Source organism: Elephas maximus, chromosome 1 (genome assembly GCF_024166365.1).
Source record: "Elephas maximus indicus isolate mEleMax1 chromosome 1, mEleMax1 primary haplotype, whole genome shotgun sequence".
Classification (NCBI taxonomy): Eukaryota; Metazoa; Chordata; class Mammalia; order Proboscidea; family Elephantidae; genus Elephas; species Elephas maximus.
The window spans coordinates 164,786,439-164,797,467 of NC_064819.1; positions in this window are offsets into that span (position 1 = coordinate 164,786,439).

Consider the following 11,029-nt stretch of genomic DNA (forward strand, 5'->3'; position numbering starts at 1 on the left):
TCTGTAAATTTGAACCAAACATTTAATTCCTAAATTAATAAAACTTAAAAATAAGTGAGAAAAGATGAGCAATGACGGTAGGGACAGCGCATATTAGTCAGGGTCCCATCAGGAAAATAGAAACCACTCTAGGTTTTTCAAGGAGAAAGGAATTAAGGCAGGGAACTGGTTGAAAAGTCATTAGAAGGATAGACGAACAAAAGGAAAGGACACATTGTTCAGAAATCAGCTAACTGCTGCTACCTCTGCTACCGCCACCGCCACCACAGCTGCTGCTGTTGGAACCCTGGTGCTGGACCCCTGCCGATGCTGTGGAAACTGCCGCCAACATTTCCTCTGCTGCTGCTCTTACTACCACTAGGAGGTAATAGTAGTGAGATGTTCTAGTTGATCTGTCAAAGATCTGTAGGTGCAACACATGAAGAGAGAGGGGTGGAAGTGTGCTCTGTGTTGACCTGGAGAATGATGACTCTGTATTTGTTGTAGATAAGTATCGAAGGAAGTAGAGTAAGTAATGTCTGAGACATAATAAATTTTTACAGAAAGTTCACTAAAGGATGTTGTAGCCCACCTCAAGTGTTTTGAAAATTGATTCTGATGATATAACTAGTGTGTTCTATTTCACCAGCATGGGGCATTTATGTTTCCTTTAGTTTACAAGTTATGAAAATGCAAGTCCTCTCATATCCAAAACCTGACCTTTTCTTGGATTTTCTCTTTTCATACAGTTCAAAGTAAAATTTACTGGTCTGTAAATTAGTTCTTCTTGTTATTCATCTGCCGCTACTGTTAAGGAGAGAAGGAGACCCCAGGTATTCTCATGGCCCCTAATTAAGACCAATCTCCATAGAGCTGGTTTGTGAGCAATCCTGTCTGCTGGACTATTTCATTCTTTATTTTATCCCACCTACTGTCTCTGAAAAACTGGGGTTACGCCACCCATTACTGCCTACACTGTGGTAGAACTGGATCTGATACATTGGCGAGGCATCAGACACAAATGCTGGGGAATTGAATTCTTACTTTCCTACTCTTTTGGAGGTGGCTATTTAAACTGGCTTTTTTTTGACTAAGTAGGTAAGCCAAATAACTACTTGAATATTTTCCTTTTACCAAATTGACCAGGTGTTTGGCAGGACTGAGAGATTAATTAAATAAAAACGGTCACTTCAGCATATAACTTTGTTCTACCCTGTTTCTTTAAAAGTATTTTTTATTGTAACCACTGAGTGACTGAAAATCGGTGTGCTTCATATGACAAGGTAACCACAAGTGTTTAATGTTTTCCTAGAAATTCATCTAAGATAGAGTAACTGGCTTGAAATGCAAATCATTGGCACCCACATTTTCTTTATACCCGTCACTTTCTACCACCTCTTATCAACTCTTCTGAGTCCAACCAGACCTTTTCCTAATATTTAATCCTCCATAATATCTGTGTCTTTCTCCTGCTGTTAACTAGCTCCATAGTTCTGTTGAGAAATTGCATGGCTATCTATGAACACCTAGATCTGTTCCGCATCACTTTTGGTAGTAGAGGGCTAGTATTTTGGGTGTACTATTGTAGAACATAGGAGATATCACATTCTTATGGACCCTAATTAAGGACCTATTTCTCTTGTGCAGTCAATGGGGTTGTTTGCAGCCTTGAGAGTCCATTGCAGTTGAGGAAGTCATAGATCAGATTTGGGTGTGTTTCTCTTTCCTAAGGATACTACAATACAGTCAAATGCTCGCATAACTTAAAAAAATATTCTCGTAGGGACCGTGGGGGTGTCTGTATGATCTGAGGTAACAGTTCAACTGCATTTGGACCAAGACTTAAGATGGAGTTTATCATACTTGATGAGTCTCACAGTCATTCCATGAAGTTTGTAACTTACCATGAGGCTCCATGATCAAATTAATGGTTGTGATGTGATGGGATTTATTGGTGAGGCACACTGTGATAGAAGCAAAGAGGATAGTCCAGAAAAGGGACTCAGGTCTTGGCAGAAAGCTATCGATTAGGGACGGACAGGCACAGGTTAGGATGGGAAATGGGCTTGGCTAATGTCAGAGCTTTAATGGGCAAGTAAGTCATGGTGATCAAGGAGTTTGGATTCCGAGCTGTGCTTTAGGGAAGCAATTGGCACCTTATGTCCAAGCCAAAGAGGCAAGAGGAACATGGTGATGGGTAATATATGTGTGTGTCTTGGTTCTATCTGTGATAGTTTTATAAATTTACATGAATAATTCACAGTGTAGATAGTCCATTTCTAGGTAACTGAGACTTGGCTGTAGAGAGAGGACAATTAAAAAGGCATGCCATGTAGATGGTGTTTTATGCTTTCTGAGTCTGTGCTTTGACCTGGTCTAAATTGTTATCATCAGAAATAAATCACCACTGACATTTCATTCTGTCTGAAATCTTATTCTGTGTTCTTGAAAAATATTTGGTTTGGCAAATAAAAATTGGCAGCTACTATCTGTAGAGAACCTCTCCCTTGAGATGAAGTTGACAGCACCATTTAATATAAATCCAATTCTCCCCACAGGAGAGTTGTGAAGATTAATGAAGTCATCTTTTAAAAAAATTCTTTGATAGCATGTGGTACGAAAGACTTTTTGTCTATCATCTGTCTATTTAATCTATCTATCATCTACCTATCTATCTACCTATCTATCTATCTATCTATCTATCTATCTATCTATCTATCTATCTATCTATCTATCTATCTATCTATCTATCTATCATCTATCTATCTATCTATCTATCTATCTATCTATCTATCTATCTATCTATCTATCTATCTATCATCTATCTATCATCTATCTATCTATCATCTATCTATCATCTGTCTATCATCTATCTATCTATCTATCTATCTATCTATCTATCTATCTATCTATCTATCTATCTATCTATCTATCTATCTATCTATCTATCTATCTATCTATCTATCTATCTATCTATCTATCTATCTATCTATCTATCTATATCTATCTATCATTTATCTATCTCTCTATCATCTATCTATCTCTCTATCTATCATCTATCATCATCTATCTATATCTACCTATCATCTCTCTTATAGAAGAATATCTTTCAAGTGTACTTGACTTTGACCCAGAGTAAGAAATACATTTTGCAATACACTCTAGTGCATGCATGTGCACATGCCAGATACACAAACATACATATGAAACTCTATCATGTTCTATTAAGGGGAAAAAACTGATTTAGAGCCACTAAATTGGTTTCATGCTCTCAAGTTGTGACTTGTAGCTTGAAAACACTACTAGTGCATGTTCTACATAAACAGATACGCGTTTAAAAAATCTCTATGCCAAAATGGTCTATAAAAATAATTGTAAATAGGAAACGAGAGCACAAGACTCAGAAAAGTGTTTAACTAGAGCTGAGTTCTTTTCTTTAGGGACGCTGTGGTGGTGGAGAGGGTCTATAACAAGTTGCCTCTGAGCTCAACCTAATTGAGTACCGTCTCCCCTATGGGGTTTCTGATTGAACCCTCCTTTCTTTATTACTGTGAATGGTACACACATTAACAGGCTAATTCCTATATATGGTTTGATATATGCTTTTTTTTTTTTTACAAAAAATAAGTAGATTATTATTATTTTTTAAAATATGTGTTTGAAAGGATTGGAGTTATTTCACATGCATTTTTGCATCCATATGCACATTCAGATAACTACAAGATAACTCCACATTCAGTTGTGGCCCTGCTTACATTGTCCTACAGGAATCGAGATGACAGTCTTTCTCAGTACCATCTGGGTTTGGACAACCTCATAGAGCATTCAGATATTTGCCCATGTTATGTTGGAATATTTCCCCAAGTCAAATTAGACAACATCTCTACCCAGTTGCTTAGCTTTGTCAAAACAATTGGCCCATTTTGTGGAAATAGCCTGATTTTATACCTTAATGATCACCCCACCACACATTAACTGCTATCCCTGTTTTCCTAAGTTAGGAAGTCTAAAAATCAGAGTACCTTATACTTCACCACATGCTTTTGATAACTTAAATTTCACCTTCATTTTTAAGGAGTACTCTATATTCAAAATCTCACACTGTTTTGTAAGTCTTTCACCAAGAATCTGTACAGAATGGTAACATGCTGTTTTGATTACATCTCAGCTCATCCATTTAAGAAAGCTGAAAAGTTGTTTCAGCAGATTTCCTGCAGGTGTAACTGATTACCTGGGCTCCATTTGTTCAGTAAGATAAATGGAACACTTAGATCTTCTTGAGATTGGGGCTGGAAGGGGAAATTCTGTGATGAATTGCCTAAGAAGCAAAGAGTTCCCCATCCCTGAAAATATTTAATCATAGACTTGGTGACTGCTTGTTAGACACATAGTGGAAAGCATGGCAATGCAGGATTAGGTGGTTTGTAAGGTCTCATACAGTTGATAGATTCTATGAGTCTAGATTATGTGAAAAGATTGACATATTTAGTCTTAGGATATATTGAATTTTCAGTGACGTGCAAGTAGACTGGCACTCATGAAATCTGGCACACAAAGTTCTAAGTCATTACTAGTTAAGTCTGAGTTCAGCATGACAACAGCTTCAGACAAACTTGTGCTGAATATGTTTTTCAGCTTAAGATTTCCGTCACTATTCTTCAGTCTCATTCTTCTCCCTTTTTGTGGGATGTTAAACACTGGATTCATTAAAAAGTCATTAAAATTTAAAGATTGGGTAATCCAGATAGTGCCAGGCATGAAAAATCTTTGAAGAACCTCTAATGATGGTTGTTAACCATTTTGAGGTCACAGATATTTTGAGACCCTAACCAGAAAAATGCACATTGTATTTTATAGGCTCAGCAGATTCACCTCAGATTAAGAATCCTTGAAAAGAAGATGTATCCTCTCGAGAGTTTCACATTCTCGGTTCCTAGGAACTGTCAAAACATAGAAATTAGTCTTCAAGTTATTCTCATGAGGCACTGAATCTTTGTGCAAATTGACAAAAGCAATGAATACCTTCCCCCAACCAACAATAACTATGAATTATGTGAAGAACATTGAAAATCATCCCAGAATTGAAAAGGAATTTATAAGCATAAAAATGATAGAAGAAATTACAAAGAAAAAAGGCCATTGGATTTGACTAAAAATGAATAACAGTTCATCAAATAACATCGTAAATAAGATTAAACAGAAAATGAGAAATTGGGGGAAATTAATTGCAACAAGCATTCGGTATATGTAAATGGCTTTTTCAAACTCTTGAGGGAAACATTAAACATGAATATAAAAACGGCCAAAGTATATGAAAATAGCATTATTGAGTGATTATCATGTGGCAGAAAACACCCTTGTCCTCAATAAACTTAATTCACCGTAAATTAAATACAAATGACCAATTAACATATGAAAAACGCCCAGTTTCACTTAGTAATAAAATAATGCATAAAATTATTTTGCCTTATGTTAGTAGAGGCAAAGAATAATAACATTGAATAGTATTGAAGGAATGAGAAAGATGCATTTCCCTACTGTAGTAGGTTTCACTGGGGCAACTCTTCTGGAAAGCATGCTGGCAATGCGTAGTAAGGGTTTTAAAATGTACGTATCCTTTGTTCTACCTCTTCCTTTTCTAGGAATCTGTTTCAAAAAAAGTAGGAAAAACCTTGGACAAATATTTACTTACAAAAATGTCCATTGAAGTATTAGGTATAATAAAAAAAATTTATTTTATTGAAAAATATATACCACAGTCCAAATTGTGTTAAAATAATACATATGGCTGCAGAAAAAACTAATATAGAAACATTGTTGATTTTGATTTTATTTTTTGCTTTTGTAGTTTTAAAGTTTCTATGTAACTTGTATTGTTTTATGTAACTTGTATTATTTTTACATTGAAACATTACTATAATAAAATATAACCAGTGATTATCACTGGCTGCTGAATTATACATAATTTTTTATTTACTTGTCTGTTTTTCAAATTCTTTACAATAAGCATTTTAATGCCTTTTATAAATACAGAGAAAAAATTATTAAAAACATATCTTGACTGTAACTGTAGGAATATATTAATTTTATTTCCCCAAATGCCCATAATAGATAGAGCTTATTAATATGGAGAAGACACCCGGTAGAGCCAACTGTCTGTAGAAACTGTTATTTAACTTGATAACATTTATCGGATTTTGACTCATGGAAAGAGGAGACAGAACTGAGTATTTCCCACTTGATAGCTAATCTAATTATATAGTTTCAAAAAGGTCACTCTTTGAACTTTCAAATATTCTTAAATTGTACCAGCATTTGTGATGTTTACAAATTGATTCACAGAGGTACAGGTTTTAATTTAAACACTTGCATCGCTTATTAAATCTTTCTCATAGATTTACAGTAAAGCATTTTAAACCACGTTTATTTTTTAATCTCTCTCTTTTTTTTTTTTACATTAAACCTTGAGGAGAGCAAATCAGTTGTCTTTTAGAAAACCATAGCAAAAAGCTACATAAAAGTCAAGCATCTGTAGGGATCTTAATACACAAGCGATACACCAGTGCTTTATTACTACATTCAACTTAAAAACTGAAAAGAGAGGTTTAAAGAGATTTGTAAGGTGTCTTAATCTCAAAAACCTTTTCAAAGTTTATATGAGAAATCTTCCTATTTGTTAACATCTAGCTATACTTCCTTCCACACCCACATATAATTATGAATAGGATATAAATATGAACATAAATATAAATACCACACACACACCTACACACGTGTACACATGCAAACGCACACCACCAACTACATCCCCTGGAGTATGATTTGTCTCCCTTACCTTTCTCATTCATTCCATCATCTATTCATTCCACCAATTAAATGTTTCCTGAATACCTGTTATGTGATAAATACTTAGGCACCATAGATACCAAGATTGGTCAGATATATTCTGGGTTTGAGGAAGTTACAATGAAGTGAGTAAGAAGTATCATTGTTGTTGTTAGTTGCTAGTTACCATGGAGTCATTTCTGACTCATGGGGACCCCATGAGTGCAGAGTAGAACTGCACTTCCCAGGGTTTTCAAGGCTGTGACCTTTTGGAAGCAGATCACCAGGTCTGTCTTCTGAGGGCCTCTAGGTTGGCTTGAACTGGCAACCTCCTGGCTAGTAGTCAAGCGCTTAACCATTTATGCCACCCAGGGACTCCTAAGACAAATATACAAATGATACTACTGGTTGTGCTATAACAGAAAGAGCTACAAAGTACTATGTAAGTACTAACAATGGGATGACTAACCTGCCTTGATCGGTGGCTGGGAAGGGTAGGAAATAACATTTAAAATTGGTCTAATGAGTAGGATTTTCATAGTGGAGGGGAAAAGGGAATTCCAGGGAGCAGGAATTGCACATAAAAAAAAAAAATCAATTTATGAATGTATACCCATGTTTAACAGGGACAAAACTGTAGGGTGAGTAAACCAAAACCAAACCAAACCCGTTGCCATCAAGTCAATTCCAACTCATAGAGACCCTTTAGGGCAGAGTAGAGCTGCTCCATAGAGTTTCCAAGGAAAGCCTGGTGGATTACAACTGCTGACCTTTTGGTTAGCAGTTGTACCACTTAACCACTACACCACCAGGGCTTCTGTAGGGTAAGTAGAGAGGAATAATTGCAGAGGTTCAATTGTGAAGGACTTTGTACATTGGGCCGTATTTATGTCTCAGTTCTAGTAGTCTGGGACATGACCATTATCAAGCTCCTAAAGTCGAAATCCACTTGATGGTAATTGGTTTGGTTTTTTGGTTTTTGGAAGCGTCATTATTTCAAGGTCAAGGGCCATATTGTTATTAGTCTGATCCAAGAATGGTAGGCCTCTTCTGTGCAGAGGCTTCCTCTCATCCTGGTGAAGAAGTGCTTTGCTGAAACACATGGTCTCTTCAGGTGTACCTCTTTAGAATCAAGCGGTAAACAATGCCTAGCGTCAGCTATCACAGGACTTTCTCATTTGCAATGACCCAGGAAGACCAAACTCTGTTAATAAGCAGCGAATACCTACTCAGGCTGGTAACTGGGTCAAAATGTTAATTACTCTTCAATAGCCATTTTTTTTCTGTCTTCATGTGCTCTTTCACCTTCTCAGAGACTCTAATTGAGTTTGAATTTTCCTTTCTGCTGAGACTACTGTCGTGTTAAAAATAAGTTAGCCCTTTGCCTGTCTCCCTGACACCTGTGATCTCAGGCATCATCAACTTCTCTCCCTTTCCAAGTTAATTATATTCAGTGTGAGCTGAATTTTCAAATCCATCTGTTTTCCCCATCTCTGTAGGCAGTTTATTTATATCTATTCTTTGAAATAGAAAAGGGATCAAACAACAGTTTCTTCATACTTTCAACATTTTGAAATCTAAACAATAACCATTTCTTTCAGGATAAAATTTTTGGAAGAGAACTTCATTTCACAACTGCTCTGAGCCTAAGCACTGACAATGAAGAGCCCAATACAGCCAAGGTATGTCTCCTCTGTTATTCTCTCCTATAGGCACATATCATGATATATAATTACACACTAATTTATGTGTTAGCATGTTTAATGATAACTGGACTCTGTAAAGGCAGGAAGATATTTTGTTAACCAATCTATACCTAAAACTTAGTATATTACCTGGAGTATGGTAGGTACCCAATAAATAATTGTAGAATAAAGGAAGGAAGGAATGAATCAAGATTCATCGTAGCTGAAATGATTTATACCTTAGAGTTGCACAACATTTTTACCACCAAGGGACCATTTTGTTAATTTTTATTTTCATGGATGCTGTTTCAGTTAGCTATTGTTGTGTAACAAATTACCCCACAACTTATGACTTAAAACAACAATTTGTTATTTCTCACGATTCTGTGGATTGGCTAGATGGTTCCTCTGGTGATTTTACCTGGGCCACTAATATGGCTGCTTTCAGCTGGATGGTCAGCTGGGCTGTAAGGCCCAAAATGGTCTCACTCACATGTTTGGCAGTTGGTGCTGGCACCATTTGGAGCTGCTCAATGTGGCCTCTCAGCCTCTTGTAGGCTAGGTGGCTTGCTTACATGATGTCTTAGGGCAGAGCTACAAGGCCTCTGGAGGGCCAGGGTTTGGAACTCATACAATGTCACTTCTGCCACAATGACCATAAACTTAGTGGTTTAAAACAACAACAATTTATTCTGGAAGCTCTAGAGGAGATTCTGTTTCCTTGCTGTATCTAGCTTCTGGAGCCTGCCTGCATTCTTCACATCACTCCAACAACCTCTTGCTTCTCTTGTCACAGCTCCTACTTTTATCAAATGCCCTTCTGCTTCCCTCTTATAAGGACATTGTGATTACATTGGGCTCACCCAGATAATCCAGGATAATCTCCCCATCACAAGAGCTCTGCAAAATCTCTTTGGCTATGTAAGGTAACATGCACAGGTTCTGTGGATTAAGAGGTGGATAGCTTTGGGGGCCATCATTCAGTCTACCACAAATGCTACACCTGCAGGGGTGAAGCCACAAAGCAGTCATAACTGCAATGCTGTGCCTAGCCTCAGGTGGGGGAGGGGCTCCCTGCAGAATGAACTAATTCTTGGCACAAAGAGATATCAACAAAAAATTGGGGGCAGTGAAAGCAAATATTATTAATTTGTCTATTTTGCTTTGGTCTGATTCCACAGAACTCTGTGAAGTGGATGAAAAATTAATCTTTGCCATCCTTACCAAAAGTCCAGGTAAATTATGGGGAGTCAGTTTTTTTTTTTTTTTTTTAAACTTTACAATTTTTAAAGCACAATTATCCAATCTTTATTTAATCATTAAACTTTCAGGAATTTGTTATAACCATTGTCAAGAGTAATTTTCTTATCATATTTTGTCCACTGTCTCACAAAGGAGGAATTATGGTTCGGGGAAAGAACTCAGGACTAGCTTCTAAGTATTCAATAGGTGTGGATTTCAATACACATGGCACTGTTTGATAAAAATAATTTGATCTATCTGGAGTTCATCTGTAACACCTGATTATCTCTAAAGTATCTTTCTGATCCAAAGTGCCATGACTCTAACCCATGAGAAGCAGGAATTTCTGTGACTTCAAGAGTAATACAAGTGCCTACATTTTTGAGAATACTGTATGGTAATGAGTGCCTTCATACTATTGGCTATATTTAGGACACACTTCACTAATTCTGAAATCTTTATTCTTCATGCAGGAGAAACTATTTCTGTTAAGGAAATCTGAAATCCTTTGTATAAGAAAGCCTTAAAAGTAGAAGCTACCAGGAAGTAAATTATACAAGCAATTTTCACTCATTAATTTATATTAATCACTGATCAAAGTTTAAATGAGGCACCTAAAATTGAATAAGCACACAGGAAGGATACAATTATGATTTTATGTAATAACTAGCACCTGCATGTTAATTAGATATGTGAAACTGATCATTATTAACTTCACTTGAAAGTTAAACGTGTATACACAAACCCTAAACTCATTGCCATTGAGTTGATTCCGATTCATAGGGACACTATAGGACAGAGTAGAACTGCCCATAGGGTTTCCAAGGAGCAGCTGGTGGATTCGATCTGCTGACTTTTAGTTAGCAGCTGAGCTCTTAACCACTGTGCCACCAGGGCTCCATGTATGCACAGTATGGACAAAAATGCAAAACAGCATTTCTGTCAAACAACCTCTGCATATAAATGTGTTTATGCATAGAAAAGCTATATAAAGGAACAAAAATGAATTAGTCACCCTTTTTATTTTGTACCTGTATTAAATGCTAAAACTTTAAAATTCTTAATTAATATAAATTAATTGATTGACTAGTTTCCATATTGGAATATTTGAGGCCCATTGGAAACACTGTCAGAAAAATGTTGGTTTAAAATAATATTTAAAATATTTAAATAATATTTTTTGTAATAGAAAACAGAAGCAATTACTCTTTAATTATCAAATTATAACATCTGTTTATGACCCTTCATGTGGGATCTTCAGATGTCAGGGTTATTGCCTGAATGAACCCTGACTGTTG